This window comes from Crocodylus porosus, unplaced genomic scaffold (assembly GCF_001723895.1).
Source record: "Crocodylus porosus isolate Cpor-Errol unplaced genomic scaffold, CroPor_comp1, whole genome shotgun sequence".
Classification (NCBI taxonomy): domain Eukaryota; kingdom Metazoa; phylum Chordata; order Crocodylia; family Crocodylidae; genus Crocodylus; species Crocodylus porosus.
Window position 1 is genome coordinate 23,171,925 of NW_017728909.1, and position 7,677 is coordinate 23,179,601.

Sequence of the window (7,677 nt, forward strand, 5' to 3'; positions counted from 1 at the left end):
ACAGCCACTCCCAGTAGTGCAACATGGGGTGGGCAACCAGGACCTGTGTCCTGGGCACTGCCTGGGGGAGGAGCGCCAGGAAGATTAGGGGGAAGCTCCTCCTCACCCTTCAGTCCCTGGCTCTGCCAGTACCTTCTGGCTCAGGAAGCAACACAGCAGGCAGTGTGCACCTACTTGGGAGAACCTTTACAATCTTTGAATCCTCCTCAGCCTGGCAAAGAGTGTTTGGAATCAAAAGTATGCAAAAAAAGGGGGTTTTTTTGCTACTATTTAGTTGCTCTAATAAAAGATATCACCTCTAGCCCAAAGGTTTTGGCTGTCATAGAGAGCAAGGCATTCTGGAAGTCACTATTTTATAAAATTCACTGCTGCCAGCAAGAGGGTGGGGCAGGGAGGATGGGAATGACCCCAGTATTTGCCACCAAAAATCAGCATTGTTCTCTCCCCTCTCCATATGGGCTTTGACAGCAAAATATGGAGTGAACACTCTGCCACTCTAGAGAACTACAATTCCTAAAATACCTTGCACTTCATGACATACTGCCCTGCTGCTGCTTGCTGCTCATCCTGTGAAGAAATCAGAAGGCACCAGTGGGGTGGGCACAAGTAGGGACAGGGTGAGAGAGGATTGCCCCAACAGCATTTTTCTCATGTTATGCAGCTGGTCGCTTCACCCATTGCTCAAATACTCCATGTTCACCTTACCTCCTCCAGCTTCTGCTTCTTGTCCCCATCCAAAGGGATGCTGTGGCAGGGCCAAGGGAGCTTGCAGCCAGCATGCTGGGGGCTGGGAGCCAGAGCATTCACATCATTTGATGCAACAAAGGAGCCCACAGCTGGGGTTGGGGGACCAGAAGCTTAGAAGCTGACAGCCCGCATCTGTTCCAACTTCAACAGAATTTCAAAGGGAGCACTACAGGCAGTCCTCGATTTACAACATTTCAAGTTATAGGCAGTCCTCGGACTTATGACACAATTGGTTCCTGAAAACCGCGTGGTAAATAGAAACGTCATAACTTGGAACCAATTTTCTCATAACAAACAATGTTATAAATGGGGGATTGGTTCCTGAACCAAGGACCCGATATCCTATTTTCACCAAAAATACCCCAGAATTTTGTACTCGATCAATTTATAGATGCATAATGCAATTTATATGCATAATATAGCTATATTAATGTATTTGTATTGTAAATACAATAGCAATCCTATTGAGCTGGAAGTACTTCCTTGACATGACTTTGCTGGACTTTTTAAAGGGTTCTTGCCTCGAGTCCTCTCAGGAGTCTTGGCTGCAGTTTTTTCTGGAGTCTTGTCTGCTTTCTTTGAGAAAGTGTCCAAGCAAGTTTGGACAGATGTTCTCCAGGGAGATGGGTGACACCATGAACTTGTTCACTGGCATGGCGTCACACTGGATCAAGCGTTGTAAAGTCGAAATGGATGTCAGAAAGTTGAAACAGGGTTTCAATTTATAAATGCTGTAAGTGTGAAATGCTGTAACTCAAAACATTGTAAGTTGAGAACTGCCTGTGCAACATTTCGTACTTACATTTATAAATTGACACCATTTCAACTTTCTGATGTCAGTTTCGACTTTATAACACTTAATCTGACGTGATGTCACACCTATGGGATAGGGTTGGCAGTGGGGCCGGGGGGGGGGGGGGGGGGGGACGGCGGCATTGCCCAGCTGGGGCAGGAATAGTTGCAGGACTGGGCTGGGGAGTGGGACAGGGCCACAGGTAGATCATTCAAAAGGATGGGAGGGGGGCAGCTCCCCACCACTGTGCACACTCCGCAGGAGGGGTTAGGTACCAGAGGTGATACATTGCAGGGTGTTGGGGGTGGTATGTGCCTGCCCCCCAGATTTGTGAGCCCACAGTAGGGCACACGACTGCAGCCTGGTGCCCTTGCCCCAGGGACCTCCTTTGCCCAGCAGGCAGAACCCAGCACATTAGGGGAGATTCAGTGCTGCCACCACCACAAGCCCTGCATCAGCCATGCATCCAACGTGAAGTCCCCCTGCCCACCTGACAGCAGCAGGGGCACAACTGCACACCACTGCAACTCCCCCCCCCACTGCTGCTGGGTGGGCAGGGGGCACTTCAACTTGGCAGCACGGCTGGTGGCAGCAGCACTGAGTCTCTCCACCCTGCTCTGCCCTACCACGCTGGGTCCCACCCACTGGGTTGCAAAGGCCCCCCAGCTGGAAGGCAGCAGCAGGGCTGCCCACATCCTCTCCCTGTAACCCAGACTCCACTCAGCTCTGCTCCAGGTATGCCATCTACACAGGTTGGAGGGCCAGGGTTGGGCCCAGCTTCAGCAGCTGTCACCTCCTGAACTCAGCATCCAGGACTCAAGCACTGTTGGCTGGCTGTGGCTGGTGCCCATGGAGCAGAAAGTGGGTAGGATGCAACCGCCAGGTCCTATAGCCCTGGTAGCTGGAGGCCCCCTCTGGCAGGGCTGGGGGAGGGAGGCAGGATACTGCATGATGGGAGTGAAGGGCCTTGGTGGGAACAGGGAAGCTGTAGGTCAGAGGTGAGGGATAACAGCAGGGGCAGGACACTGGCATATTGGAGCTGCTCAGTGCCACAGAGCAGCCAGGGGGACGGGACAGCTGCAGCTGGAACCTCAAGCAGAGAGGACAGGAGGAGCTCTGATTTTCTGTGATAAACAAAATAAAGTGCCAAAATATATAGGTATTTAGAATGTATTTTATTAAAATGACTGAGGCACTGATATTTGCTTCAAACTGCTTTAAAATTGTAAATATATCAATGAACATTGTGTTTGACTGATATATACACATGTTACATGCACAGTGGTGTTTTATCTTAATCGTGGAAAAATGCATATTTTTGGGTTTTTAATTAAAAAATATTTTTATCAGAGATTTTATGGTTTTTAAGACAGGGATCCCTGTTAATTAGTTGCTGAAGCTATTCCTTGCCATTCCACAAACTTGGCTGTCGTAATTCTAGTCTATAAAAAGAGTATGCGATTGATGCACACCATCTTCAGTTTTGCAGGATGCCAAAACACTCTACAAGTACAGTATGCCTATAACTCATCTGAGCTAATAAGAATACATACTTGAGTTACAATCATGCCATCACAATGGCTTAATCAAGTATGTGCATCCAGACCCAGCCACTGTGATTCATCATGTTTGTACAGTGCATTTCCCAAGCTTTCCCTAAACTATACTGTATTGTCTCAGCAGGAAACAGACTGCCTACAGGATATGTAAACTGAATGACACCAGGAACACAAGAATACATGCTCCAGGATGCTCTGACACACACTGAGATGTCAGGACCAGTTAAATTGGTTTCAGAGCCCCAGTTAAGGTCTAATTTTCAGTGCAAAAACAGTATCAAACCAGTCCCAGGAAAACAACTTAAACCCTACTGGCTTCCATGATTTAACTGAGTAATAGTAATTTAAGTCTGGACACAACCACATTTCAACTGTGACACAAAATTAACTGGCCCAAACACAGCTAAAAGTTGTAGCACAAAGAACCTCTTTCAAATAAGAACAAATTTGAAGATACCTGTGCCTATAGTTGCCTGGGTCCTCTCTCCTCCCTCAAAAGAGCACGGGAGGCCATCAATTTATCTGACCTCCTCTTGATCTTCTCTCCATTTCAACTTATAATTTGTGTTTTCCCTTCCAATTCTCCTACCTCCCCAACAATTTCCAGCAAAAAAGGGAAGGAAATAGCAAGTATTCCTCTGATGCAGGCTTTGCCCACATAAGACTTTTTCCCTAACATCTTACACCACTACCACGGGATAATGGCCCAGACTGTCAAAACCATGGAAATTCTTGCAAAGATGAGACACCAGTGTTTGATACCATGTTAATCACTGAGTCACAATGTCTGTGGTAAAGACTTGCTTTACAAATAATGTTCCTACCTGTCTGTAACACCAGCAGACTCATACCAACACAGAGAAGTCTTGGGAAGGAAGTCTAGCACTGATGATGCCACAGAGAATCCTGAGTCACTCCAAAAGCACCTACTGCAGCCCCAAAATTGGGCATTGCAGAAGGCACGTTGTTTCAGCAGCCCTAGGGTGCTCTACTCCATGCTAAGTTCATCAATAATTATAATAATACTTGCAAAAGTGTATGTATAAAAAACAGAAGCTGCTTGCCAGTGTCTGGAATAAATCGTATGTATAAAAAAGACATGCTACAGGAAAGACCAAAAAGCGTCTTCTCTAAATATAGATCCCAGACAAATATACTACAATGGCCAGGACAAAGTATGCAGGTAGTGCTTTAGATACCTTTAAATGCAAAGTCCTTAATCTGAGTAGCCCACCTAAACAGCTCACTAAACATAACCTATAAGGACATTAGCAAATCCTACTGTGATGACCATTGCATTGGTGGTTCTTTAAGAACCCCTGACTGAGATTTCAAAATAGTTTTGCATAGTCCAAGACCCTGGACAATCATCATATAACAATCACATAACGTTCAGTGTTTCATGGTTCTTCAAACAATAGCTTCCTGATAACTATTAAATGAGTTTCTTAGGAAAACAATTTAATAGCTTGCAAATGGATGGTGGCAATTATTAAGGCGGCAAAATATCACTAAATCCACCAATTTATAGCCACAGTCTCAAAATATTTACTGAAAAAATATCTTTTAAAAACAACAGATTACAAATGACAGATTTAAAAGGCACTTTTATCATAGAAGTAACCACAATGATGAAAATATACTTAATACTTGCACAATATTGTGTTCTTAATTTCTAAATTCCTTACCATTCCCTAGCTTTTACCCTCCTAAGAGCTACCAAAAATAAAGGCACATTAAAGTTCCCCTTCACATCTACTCCCTGGCTACCTAAAATATTTTGTATTAACTGCTCTCTTGTATTTACACTTTTAATTACGTTGGAAGATTCCACTAGCATTTTCCTCCTCCCAAGAGTGTTCTCTAACTAAATAGCTCCCACCTTGAGCACACAATGGGCTTGTCTACATGAAACACTACCGTGCAGTATTTACTGCATATTTATTTAGTACTTGTATAATCAAGTACTATATAAATGCGCAGTATCTGGAGTTACTGAGCAGTAGGGCTAGTGAATGCCTTTTAAATGATGATGCTGGGCAGCAGCCTAATAATATTGTGCAGTAGTGTATTAGCACCGTATCATTTGGCTCCTGCGCAGTCAGTGTCTTGTGTAGACATGCCCACTGAATGCAAGATTTCAAAATATAGCCCAGAGAAGGATAAGAGGGAAGAAGTTTGTGAGAACATCATGCAGATTTCCTGTTATGTTTTTGAGCTATAGTAAAGAAGATGAACAAAATTAAGCATTCATGAAGCTGAGGTTTGACTTTATAAAGCCCAGTAAGCTGAAAGTCCTAATTTTACCACTAGCCTAATGGCCCCATTTTAAAGATTCGTCCACCTACTCCCTGGTCTAAGCTGTACAAGCCCACCAGGCCTGTACTCAAGTCCTTCCACTGGCTGTCAGATAAATTTCAAAGCAGTCAATAGCTTAAACCCTAAAAATGTATTAACCCTAATTAAGTTAACTAGGAACAATCACAAAGGTGAGTCTGTCCAGAAATGATACAGCCTAAAAATAGCAGACAGGCTCCGCAAGGGCAGGAGACAGAATTCTTGTTTGAGAGGATCTAGCAAATTCAGGTCTGAGCACCTTTAGGAAATACTGAAAAAAAAAATCCTTCAAAAGCCTTTTCTACCATAGCAAAACAACACTTGCTCACAACACTTACACCTTCCATCAACCCAAAACACTCACCCTCCAAAAAGAAAAAGAAAAAAAACAACCAAAAAACACACTGCTAGAAAAAAAAAATTAAACCAACCAAGAAGGGATATTTGAATCAGACTGTTTACTAGTTTTAAAAAAATCTATCCATTTCAAAACAAAAAGCTAACATTTAAAAGTGACCATAAAATGGGATTCTGAAAAATTACTTAGAAAAAGCTGAAATGACATTTTGTTTCTGTCTTTCTGGAATGTTTCTGAGGACCCCCAATCTCTCCCGAGTTATGGCAGGTGGAAGAGGAGGGGCAGGGAGAAAGGGGAAGAGAGTTGGACAATTGAAGAATCCCAGAAGTCCAGCAGAAGAATATTTTTTGCAGAAATGTGCATTTCCCCATCAGAAAATATCACTTTAATGGAAGATTTCTGAACAGCTCAAAGCTGTCCTCTAGAAGGGAAGAGTCAAGACTCCGTGAAGTCCAGCAGGGACTTTGCAGTTAACTGTATGTTAAAAAGCCCACCGATGCTGTGATAGTACAAGACATTATAAATCCCTAAAAAAAGAGCCAGATGTCCAAATTATTCCCTAAATTCTCCTGACGCAGTTGCATGCACAGCTACCTACCTTCTCCCCCCACAACAGTTTCTGCCCCCTGCTGCCTGTGGGGACATTAACATGTAAATATTCCTTTATCCCTCAAAGGGAAGCTAAAATGTGCACATTCATTGAATAAACATGACTTTAGAGCACTGTAGAGTAAAAACTACATTAATGATAATTTGAGATCTCTAATGGCTTTCTAAAGGAGAATCTAATATCAGCTTGGAGGCCTATACTGAAAATCTATGTACACTCGGAAGGGTTGCAAGGATCATATTTTACGTTCTTTTCAGCAGTAGTTTCAAATAATAAAAAGCTGCAAGTTTATTATTATACAATTGAATCAGATGCATTACAACAGATCTTATTTATTTATTTCAACGCAACTTCTCCCTGGAGAAACTCCTTCATTTGAAAATAGAGTTTTACTACCATATGCCAAACTATCTTCTCAACTTTAAACTTCTTGCGAACTAAATTTGTAAAATATGAATTTATGAACACTATTTTTGTTGCAGACTGACTCTAAATATTGTTTTATCTGAAGGTTAAAATTTTGGGAAGGCATTGTAGGAAATAGTTTTAGAATGCTATGTTTGTATTATACCGTCTGTTTCTATACAACATAAAGTCTCAGTGCTTTAATGTTGAACACAATGACTACTGTGACCACGGACACTATTAGACCTCCCAACATCCTCTCAAAGCAAGCAAAAAAGTACTAAAACTATAGCAGTTTAGCTTTCATACACAATGGACAGTTATCATGGAATTTTTAATTTACAGTTAATTCATATTTGTCAGTACCTTGGAATTTGCTTTTGAGAGTCCAGGTTATATGAAAATAACCAGTTAAACACAGTATTTTACTCACAAATCAAGGAGAATTTTTTCTTTTTTTTAATTAAAACTGAAAAGCGAACTAAGGCTTGAATTTGAAACTAAGACCAAATTTGGACTGTAATCCTACTGAATGCTTTGGTTACAATATCTAAAACAAGCAGGCTGTTTTTCAGAGGCCTACTTAGAGACCTTTAAAGCAAATTTCCTGAAATTTAATCCAGAATGAACTAGTCTAGACACCCATGCATACCAGGTATTTTTTCATAAATTTACTGAAGTACCAATGTCTTTATTGACTGGGACTTAGTGCCACTATAAGTATGATGGAAACTAAAACCAGAATAGAAAAGGTCCTACTGCTTAGAAATGTTGCTTGTCTTGGGTTCTATCTTCTCAAAAAAGAACAGAGGAGGCTGGAGCAGGCTACATACTTTTAGACACTAAAAAGCATTGCATCAGAAAGTCA